At 32.9% G+C, this 11,420-nt stretch overlaps 1 pseudogene; it reads left to right on the top strand.

Annotated features, from left to right (window-relative positions):
• The first annotated feature begins 365 nt into the window (after positions 1 to 365).
• On the top strand, positions 366 to 6,353 carry LOC120183333 (annotated as a pseudogene).
• The last annotated feature ends 5,067 nt before the right edge of the window (positions 6,354 to 11,420 follow it).

The following is an 11,420-nucleotide window of genomic DNA, read 5'->3' as shown; positions in this document are numbered from 1 at the left end:
TGTGAGGCCAGAATAGCAAAGTTTTTGGGAACACATGATTCCATCCTTTATTCTTACGGGCTTTCGACCATGTTCAGTGCAATCCCATGTTTTTGTAAAAAGGGCGACATAATTGTTGTGTAAGTGAAAAATGTCAGTTCTTTAATTGGATGCATATATGGTTATTAGCCTGAATTTTACATGCTCATCCGTGGAATGAATAGCTTGTGAATTTGTTAGTTTTTACTTTCGTTCTTCTCTCTCTCTCTCTCTCTCTCTCTCTCTCTCTCTCTCTCTCTCTCTCTCTCTCTCTCTCTCTCTCTCTCTCTCTCTCTCTCTCTCTCTCTCTCTCTCTCTCTCTCTCTCTATGTTGCCTCTACCTTTCTAGAAGCACCATTGTTTATTTCAAGCACAATGACATGGAATCTCTAAAAAAAACTTTAGAGAAAATTACTTCAGAGAATCAGCGGCTAAAAAATTACGGCGCTACATTGTGGTTGAAGTTGTATATCAGGTACGTTATGTCAAGTTTACTCTTAAACTTCAACAATTTGTATCCTTAGTGTGCTCATGTTGAACATAAATAGTCGTGTATGTAGGATTTGTCTAATAACTAGAATTGTTGCCTTGAATTATTGCTCACGGGTCATTGGTATGAATAAGTCTATGATAGTGCATAGCCTTCTAAAATGGTCTTTCTATGGTTTCGGCAGTGGACTATTTATAAAATTTGTCCGACAGGAACATGTATAGTGCAAGTTATAAAGTTGACGTGCATGTGTTGTGGCATTGCATTTAAATGCAGTGGTCTTTGTACGTTCCCATCTTTTGTTAGCGTCTCATAATTGGAACAAAATAGGATGTCTGAGTGCTATAGTAAATTAGTATTCATGCGAAGAAAATATGTTTTTTCTTAACAAAATTGGTTAGAAATACATCCTAGCAAAAAATGCAAATGTCACTCTTTGGGATCTTAGGGAATCATTCTTAACAAAAAAAAATATTTATTGTTTCCTGTTTGTTGTACTTTCATGATATACATTCGTAAAAAAATGGTACATACTAGGAGACATGGAAACAAATTTTGCGAGACTCCTTTTGAGTTAAAAACTGCATCGCAATGGGTCAATGTGTGTTAAAACTGAAAATTAGGGAGAATTATACTTCATTCCTCATACTTTCAATTACAACAAATAAGTCCTTTATATAAACAATTTCTTGTAACTAACTCAATAACTGATATCTAACAAACATAACAAACTAATAGAATGTATAACTATATTTAAAATCAGTTAACACTTTCTACACTCCCCCTCAAGTTGGTGGTTGTAAAGAGGTCTTTAAACCCCAACTTGAAAACTAGATAATCATGTTGATGCACACCCAAAACTTTAGTCATCAAATTTGCTTGCTGCTCCCCTGTCTGGATGTGTTCTGTTTGTATCAAGCCTTCTTGAATCTTCTCTCTGACAAAGTGACAGTCTATCTCAATATGTTTAGTTCTCTCATGGAAAACTGGATTTGCTGCTATTTGCAAGGCTGCTTTACTGTCACACATTAGCTTAGCTGGTGCTATATTTTTTAAGCCCAATTCTGCCAACAAACCTTTCAGCCATACTATTTCTGATGCCGTCCCTGCCATACTCCTATATTCTGCTTCTGCAGAGGAGCGTGCAACAGTGTTTTGCTTCTTGGACTTCCAAGAAATTAGAGACATTCCAAGCTTGATGCAGAAACCAATTATCGACCTTCTAGTCATAGGGTAAGCAGCCCAGTCAGAGTCACAATATGCAATCAACTTGCATTCACTCGTAGCACTTAATAAAATCCCCTGTCCTGGACTTTTCTTGATATACTTTACAACTCTGAAAGCAGCTTCAAGATGTGATTGTTTTGGTTTGTGCATAAACTGACTAAGAAAATGAACAACATAGACAATATCTAGCCTTGTGTGAAAAACAGATTTGTCTTGCAACAATTATTCATTGCTACAAACTGCTTCATCATACTCAGCTGTAGTAAACTTCTTATTCTGCTCAAGAGGTGTCAAAGCTGGTTTAGCTCCCCCTGCTCCAGTTTCTTCAATTAACTCTAGAGCATACTTTCTTTGATTTAGCACAATTCCTTCCTTTGATCTCAGAACCTATAATCCTAGAAAGTATTTCAACTCTCCAAGGTCTTTCATTTTGAAATTCTTATTCAAAATGTGCTTCAGTTCTGCTATCAGTTTCTCATTACTCCCAGTGATTAAAAGATCATCAACATATACTAACAAAACAACTATGTCATTCCCCTTGTTGCTTAGTGAACATCGAATAATCATATTTGCTCTGCATGTAACCAGCTGTAACTAATGCTTCTGATAGTTAATGGAAATGAAAAAGGAAAGATAGTCTCATGAAAGACTACATCACAATTGACCAAAAAAGATTTTGCATGAAGATAAAAAAGAAGATAACCCTTTTGAGTTGATGAATAACCCATAAAAACAGAAGGTAAGACCTTTAGAGATAATTTATCTTTATAGTTAACTTTGCTTGCATAGCAAAGACAACCAAATACTTTCATATGAGAAAGATTATGTGATTTCTTATAGAAAGCTTCAAATAGACTTTTTCAATTTAGAACAGCAATAGGGAGCCTGTTAATGATATAACAGGCTGTTAAGACACACTCACCCCAAAATTTAATAGGAACATGAGAATGGAGTCTAAGAGCACATGCTACCTCTAAAAGATGTTTGTGTTTTCATTCAGCAACCCTATTTTGTTGGGGTGTGTGAACACAAGAGCTTTGGTGAACAATACCAAGGGATGAAAATAGTTCAGAATAATTATCACTAAAAGAATTCACCACCATTATCACTACGAACATACTTAACCAAAGCAGAATGATGAGTTCGAACAAGAGTAAAGAATTGCTTAAGAAAAAGGATTGCATCACTCTTAAGTCTCAACAAGTATACCCAAGACAACCTAGTGTGATCATTTACAATAGTCAAAAAAGACCTATAACCACTGTGTGTTGAAATCCTATAGGGACCCCACAAGTCAATATGAATTAGATCAAAGGGTTTAGGTGATCTAGATGAACTAATAGGAAAGGGTAACCTAGATTATTTTGCAAGAGGGCAGACAAAACATTGCTTAACAGAATTCTCATTTAAAGGAACATAACATAAAAAGGAGTTTTATGCATTTTAACAGTAGTAGCATGCCCTAAACGTTCATACCAAAGCATTGTATTATTATCAGATGAAACAGACATACAACCAGAACCAACTTTGCATTTAGATGATGACAAATCAGAAGTAACAGTTGTAGATGACAAACCAGAAACAAGGTCTTGAGAGTTGAACAAATAGAGACCACGAGCTTCCCTACCAATCCCCCTCATCTTCCCAGTGAAGAGATCCTGCAAAATGTAGACATGAGGATAAAAAACAATACTGCAATTGAGGTCTTTAGTGAGTTTTACACTGACAACAAGTTATGATTAAAATGAGGAACATACAGGACATTTATAAGAACATCAATTGAGTTAAAATGAAAACTACCAGTATGGGTGATTGGAACAGTTTTACCAATGGGTAGATGGACATAACTAGGCTCACATGAAGTTAGAGATTGCAAACAATGACTTTCAGACACCATATGGTCAGTAGCCCCTGTATCAAGTATCCAACGAAAAGAATTAGAAGAAGCAATACGTGCCAGATTAACTGCTGCATCAACAAAATGAGTTTTATTCAAGAGCTCAAGAATTTGATGATATTGAGTTGTTGTGAAAACTGGAGCAGGAACAGGATTAGCCGTGTGTGATTCACCAGAACGGGACTCATGATCGAAATCAGCCAGTGAGGGACTAGAGACAAGAGCTGCCTGAGAATTCCTTTTTTTGGTGAATTTGAAGTCTGGAGGAAACCTGATTAGACGATAACAATTTTCTCATTTTTGGCTTTTTAGTTTGCAGTAATCACAAACGCCAGTGAACCGCTTTCGATCAGAATTTCCAGACGCATTAGAGTACATGACAGCAGCATCCAAAACACCAGATAACTGAGCTCTTTGTGCTTCTTCTTGCACAATCATTGAGTAGGCTTGATTTACGGTAGGTAGAGGTTGCATAAGTAAAACTTGACTACGAACAACTGAGTAAGTTTCATTAAGTCCCATAAGAAATTGCAACAGTCTGTTGTGCAATATGTTTAGAATTTTGCTGAGATGCCTCGCAAATACAAGATGAAAGAGGAACTAGGGCATTAAATTCATCCCACGGTAATTTCAATTTCAATTTGGTAAAGTAAGTGGAAATTGTTGAATCACCTTGATGTAGAGTAGCTATTTCATGATGGAGAAAATAAATTATGGATCCATCGACCTTGTCGAACCGCTCTTTCAAATCATTCCATACATGAGCGGCGCTTGAAGCGAAGACGATTCCAGCCGAGAGATCACTGCTCACGGTGTTGAGAATCCAAGACAAAACAAACGCATTGCAGCGCTCCCATTGAGAGTGCAAAATTTCATCATAATCTCCTTTGCAATAAGTACCATCAACAAGACCTAACTTGTTCTTAGCCAGCAACGCGATTCACATAGACCGACTCCAGATGTTGTAATTTTCGATGCCAACCAGACGATGTGAAACCAGAACGCCGCCCGACGTATCAGATGGGTGCAGAAATATAGGGTGCTTGAAGTCGAGCACGGCGGTAGCATCAACGGTGTTAGAGGTATTCATCTTGTCGAAGAGAATCGCACAAAGCAATACCTAATTGAGAAGAGAGGGTTAAGGATTGAAGGAAGACACGGGAAGAGTGAGGACGGCCCAAGAATAGCCTGGGCTAAACTGATACCATGTTAAAACTGAAAATTAGGGAGAATTATACTTCATTCCTCATACTTTTAATTACAACAAATAAGTCCTTTATATAAACAATTTCATGTAACTAACTCAATAACTGATATCTAACAAACATAACAAACTAACATAATGTATAACTATATTTAAAATCAGTTAACACTTTCTACAATGTGAAGGATACCTTGTTTTGGATTGTTGAGGTCGTTAGATGATTATTGTCCCTAATTCCAGTCTCACTTGAAACTTTTTGGTTAAATATGTAGAATTCGGGCCAAATAGCTCCTTTGGACAAGATCATCAAGTTGAAAGAGAAGTATCGCTTCCGTGTCTTATTGGATGAGACTAACTCATTTGGTGTACATGGCCGCACCGGAAGGGGTCTCACTGAATACTGCGGGGTTCCTGTGTGTTTATAAGGTTTTTTAGGTTACTTTATTAGAGTTGCTTTAGTTTTTTTTGGTGATTAACAGTTGAACATACTGCAGACAGAGAAGATAGACATTGTTACTGCTTCCATGGGACATGCATTGGCAACAGAAGAAGGATTCTGCACAGGAAGTGCTCGAGTAATTGATCATCAAGTATGTAGACTGTGACCTTTTTGTATTGTTGAATAGTGGAAGATCTAGTTAGTTTGACTCTTCATAACCATTACTTATAATAGATAGACTCAGAGTAATGAATACCGTACTAGTGGCTGGTACGAATCAATACCAAAACAAGTTGTGGTAGTGTTTCATTTTTACCTTGAAAATAGTGTATACTGGCTGGAGTGGTACCAACCGGACTGGATAGACTCTTAATACACTTAAAATGTTAATGTTAATTCTATGATCTGTGGCAGCGGTTGAGCAGTTCTGGCTATGTCTTTTCTGCATCATTACCTCCATGTTTGGCTAGTGCTGCAATTACTGCTATTGATGTCCTAGAGGAAAATCCTGATCTGACATTAAAGCTGAAGGAAAACATTGCCATTTTATGGAAAGGTTGGTTTTGAGCTTATTATTATTTTTAAATAAGGTCAAAAGGATATCCTTTGTTTTTGTGATGATGTTTATTTTCTCTAGCTTCAACTTATCAGTGGCATTGGTGTATTTTATAGCGCAAACCCGTTTACGGTGTCTCTGGTAGAAAATAAAATAATGCAGACAAACATCGTACAACGAAGCACACCATGTCTTTGTTCAGTAGTTGATGATATGCTTTGATGATTGTTCTCTAATTGATCAAACCATTTCCGGTTCTAAACATGGGATGGAAATCATTATATTTCTCATTAACCTTTTTTAAGTAGTCGATAATAGTTGCAAACAAAGTTTTGGTGATTTTTTATGTAATTGATTGACCATTTCCTGTTCCTGAACTTGTTGTGGAAACCAGTACTCTAAGATATCCAGGGGATTTCAATAGCAAGTAATCCAGAATCACCCATTGTCTTCCTTGTACTTGAAAAATCAACAGGTTCAGTGAAGAGTGACCTCCAGCTCCTGGAAGACATTGCTGATTAAGCATTTGTTTCCGATCTAGATATTTATATAAAAATTAGAAAAATATGTGGCCAACATGCGGAGCCCAGGTAACATAGAAAACTGAGACGTGGTTGACATGGATGCCTGATTTTAAAACATTTATAAATTACAGGCCTTGAAACAAGAGTCCATATTTGTAGTGGCTTCCAAAAGATCAACCCTTGATAAATGCCCCCTGCCTGTGGGAATTAGACTGTTTGTTTCAGCTGCTCATTCGGAGTCTGACCTGCTCAAGGCTGTGAATCATTCAAGCGAGTCGCAGCGGCTATGCTTAGGTGAGCAATACACATACATACATACACACACACATACACACACACATACACACATACATACATATATTTGTATGTGGATTCGTATTATATCTACTGTTGGTAGAGTTTTCAAACATAACAGACGGAGTTAAAAATTTGACATGTTCTTGTATGCCAATATTTTTCTTGTGTCATATTTAAAATTATCAAGTTAAGAGGTGTCATGGTGATCAAAATTCCTATATGTACGTCATATTATTGTGTTTTCACCAGCCACGGACATAGGATTCATTCAAGAATTTTGTAATTTATAAATAGTTATGAATAAATAAATAATGGAAAGGAATTGGACCGTATTACTATATTGTAATATGGAATAACATAATATGATAGGGTTAATTACATGATTGATTACTTATGTTTGTGTTTTGTCCACTTTTCTCATTTCAAAAACATAACATTAGTCACTTTTATTTTTATTTAATTAAAATGTGGTCACTACGGGTTAACTTCCATTAATAGTTAACAAATTAGGTGGTGATATGGCAGTTAAATATGGTATAGTTACACATTTGGTCCATGTTATTTACATATTCTCTCAATTTAATCATATTTTTAATAAATTAAAATAAATTTAATTTTTCAATTGAATGATGATATGTGTCACCCTCTAGTTGAAAGAAAATAGAGCAAAAGTAAATTGGGGTTAAATGGATTCAAGCTTGAGTCTCTTGGGAAACCAAACATGTATCCAACTATCAAACCAAGACTAATTTTGGTCTAAAATTGATAACATGACATATATTTTGTATTTTAGTGTATAAATACTTAACTAGTAAATTAAATTCATAATATTTTATATATTAACTTGTTAAATATATTTTATTATTAACTTAATTTGGAGATTTTTTATTTTTTATTTTATTTAAAAATATATATATTATTCTTATCTAAATTTTTAAAAATATATTTTATTCTTATTTTAACTTCAAAATATTTTAACATGAAATATACACTTTTAAATTAAAATAAAAATAAAATATTTTTAAATCAAGTTAATAATAAAATATATTTAATAAGTTAATATAAAAATAATTTTTAAAGTTAATATATAAAAAATATTATGAATTTAAGTTACGTTTTTATATAGTAAGATATAAAATATATACATCATGTTGTTTATTTTAGACCAAGTATTGTTTTTGGTTCAATAGTTGGATATATGTTTGGTTTTCAATTGACATAGGTTTGAATTGTTTTGACTGTAATTTGATTTGCTTTATTTTCTTTCAACCAGATGATGACACATGTCACCCTTCGAATGGTGGAAAATAAATTAAAATAAAGTTAGTCTTTCAACCGAATGGTGACACATGACATCATTCAATTAGAGGAATAAATTTATTTTAATTCATTAAAAGTATGATCAAATTAAGATAATATATAAATAATAGGAACTAAATGTGTGATTATACTAACATATTTAACTATCATGTCACCTAATATGTTAACTGTTAACGACGATTAATCTATGATGACAACACCTTAATTAAATAAAAGCGAAAATGATTATATGTTATGTTTTTTTTTTTGAAATCAACCAAAAAAATGAATAAAACACAAACAATAAGTAATCAATCATGTAATTAACTAGATATACTATTACCGAGAATTTTATGCTCCAAAGAAGGTGTCATGCCAAGAATCAATACGTATGGCGATTGAGATTTGCATCTGCCACAGTTGCTTCCATCCTCCTCCCCATACCTATCATAAAGATGATAAGGATTTGCATTTGATTTGGTTTAGGATGATTGTATTCACTTCACTGACATTTGCCTCCTCATTCATTAAATATGATACACTTATGAATTATTTCATATATGATTTCTTAAGGTAATTATTATTTCACATACGTTATGCCACTTGTCTTGTATATCTTGAATATATGAATACTACTTACGGGTTAGTTCAAGTGATAAGTAGTTTGATATTATTAAACAATGTCTCAGAGTCTTTGTGTACGCAGAAAATCTCCGTTAATAGACTCATTCATCAAAATCAGGTGTGCAACTCGATCGGCCAAATTAATCAATGTGAAATCTTAGAACTGGAAGTCAATAAAAAAATATGAACATTAAAAAATAAAAATAAAATCGAATATTATAATTAGCAATCATTTGGTTGGCCAACTAATCACGTCCAGTATCACATGTCTCAATCGTTCACGCTGGATACTGATATGGATCCCAATACTTGTTATAATATTTACATTCAGTTATTATTATTATTCATAATAAATTTGTATTTTTTTATATTTGTATATTATTATTTAAGTCCTATATCATTACTAAATCCGTTTACTTTTGATGAGTGATGAATTCAAGAACTCTAATATGTACACACTGTACATTTTATTTATTTAAATCAAATATGCAATAAGTATGAACCAACTTATTTCAGTGGTTAAAAGAATCATTGTTGTTCTTAAAGGTCATAAATTCGAGCACCAACGACTGTAATAAGGTGATTGAGCATTCATTGTTAAATGTTTGAGAGTATTTATAACATATACTACTTTATAATCACCTTAGCTAAATAAAAAAATCAGATATGCGTAAATAATGTTATTCAATTCAAATTTTTATCAAGACATTTATTAATATTTAACATGAATAGTAAACATATTTGAATTTTAAAATACTTATATAGATTTATACCGAAATATTATTAAAAATATATCAGTAATATTTTTCTCAGTGATCAAAATCTTATTACCAGCGTGGCATTACAACAATTTTGTCAGTAATATTTATGAAATCTAAACTGATAAATTATTTTATAATATCTTTAATTTAGTCAAATTATTGCTTTGTCAAACGAAAATTACGTGTATATATATATATATATATGTATATATCAAAGTTCACATGGATGATCATGTGACCAGTGACGGAGCTATGTAGGTCTTGGAGGCCACTCCTCACCCCCAAATTTTTTTTTACCATTAATAAAATAAGAATACTTATCAATTTAGACCTTTAAATCTTTGTTTATTTTAGTTTTACCCCTCATTTTCTATTGTTAATTATATTTTCCCCTAAACTAAAATCCTGATTCTGTCTCTGCATATGACCTTCCCGAACTAACCCAAAAAATAATTAAAAAATCACATGGGCTATACATCTTTTCGGCTACATTAGTGTCTATGTAATGCAACCGTCAATACACGGATCTCTTCTAGAAATTAACAGAGTGCAATAATTTCATAGTAATTTTAAATTGTAGATGTATGATGTGTGTACTTATTAGTGTTAAATACAATCATTAGTTGTTAAAATATAAATAATATAAAAGAATATATACAAGTGTAAAATTTAAAAAAAAAATTAAATTTACATTAATACAATTTTTTTGTTGTCATCCAGTTCCAAGACTTTGTCATGATTAATCTGGACCGACCCAGGTCGCACACCTGACTTTGATGGGTGAGTCTCCCAACGAAATTTTTTTACATACACAATATACTAATTTCACGATTAAACAAAAAGGATACTGTCATTATTGATCTCATTGGTTCATGATTAACTTAAAAAATGAAATGATCAAATTTTCTTTAATTAGAAAAAAGTACTTTGATATTGTACATAGTACATGTATAAAAAATTATTAATAATTGTTGTCAAGTTGCTTAATTAGTTAATGATGGAAGCCAAATGGAGTGGGATTCTCACATGGAATTTCTTGAGTTTGCCAGCCTCCCTTGCATCTCCCAATACATTAATTTTAAATCAGCTAATATCAGATTCCAATTCTAATAAATAAACACTCTTTTGCATGTGAATCTGGTACGGGATTAATCACTCAATCCAGCATTTCCTAACTTTGTGATTTAGGTTAGTAGAATTTAAATTACTATTTAGGGTCAAGTATACAAATAGTCCACTGACTATAAGATATTGTTTTATTGAGTCATTTTATTGTTAAATATTACAAAATGGTCCCTCAACTATCGGGAGTTGCTTTGTTGAGTCCCTCGACTATTAAATGTTGCAAATGGTCACTCGTCTATTCATTATGTTCCAAACTCATACTTTTTCGTTGAAAAATTAACAGTCATTTGAGTTGGACGTTAATATGTTGACTGATATATGATAGTAATTTGATATTATGAGATCATGTTTTATCATATTTCAATCAGTAGGTTAACATACAACTCAGACTGTCGTTAAAATTTTAATGAAAAATGACGAGTTTGAAACATAATGAATAGTCGAATGACCATTTTGTAGTTTTTAATAGTCGAGGGACTCAACAAAGCGACTCCTTATAGTTGAGGGACCATTTTGTAACATTTAATACTCAAGGGACTCAATAAAGCATTATCCTATAGTCGGGAGACCATTCGTGTACTCTACCCTATTATTTAATAGTTAAAGTTTTATTTTAATATTAACATTATACTAAATATTTTTTTAAGCTTTTAAACCGATCATAATGATTTTTTTAGCTGACCCTATTCCTATATGTAATGAGGTAAGGGGGAGGTAGGGTAGTAGGCTGCCCCCAACGCCAGGTTGAGAGCAACTTCCGTGGAAGACCTCCGTTATGAATTGCCCTCAGTGAGACTCGATCTCACGACCACAAGATTAAAAGCATTGCGCTTTACTAACTGAGTTAGATGGGCAATTCTATCATAATGATAAAATAACTAAATAAAAAAATATTTCATATCATGATTTGAATAAATGTAATTATAAAATACTCTTCAAGTTACATTAATTACATATAT

This window comes from Hibiscus syriacus, unplaced genomic scaffold (assembly GCF_006381635.1).
Source record: "Hibiscus syriacus cultivar Baekdansim isolate YM2019G1 unplaced genomic scaffold, ASM638163v2 tig00112758_pilon, whole genome shotgun sequence".
Lineage (NCBI taxonomy): Eukaryota > Viridiplantae > Streptophyta > Magnoliopsida > Malvales > Malvaceae > Hibiscus > Hibiscus syriacus.
This window is presented reverse-complemented; position numbering and strand designations above follow the sequence as displayed.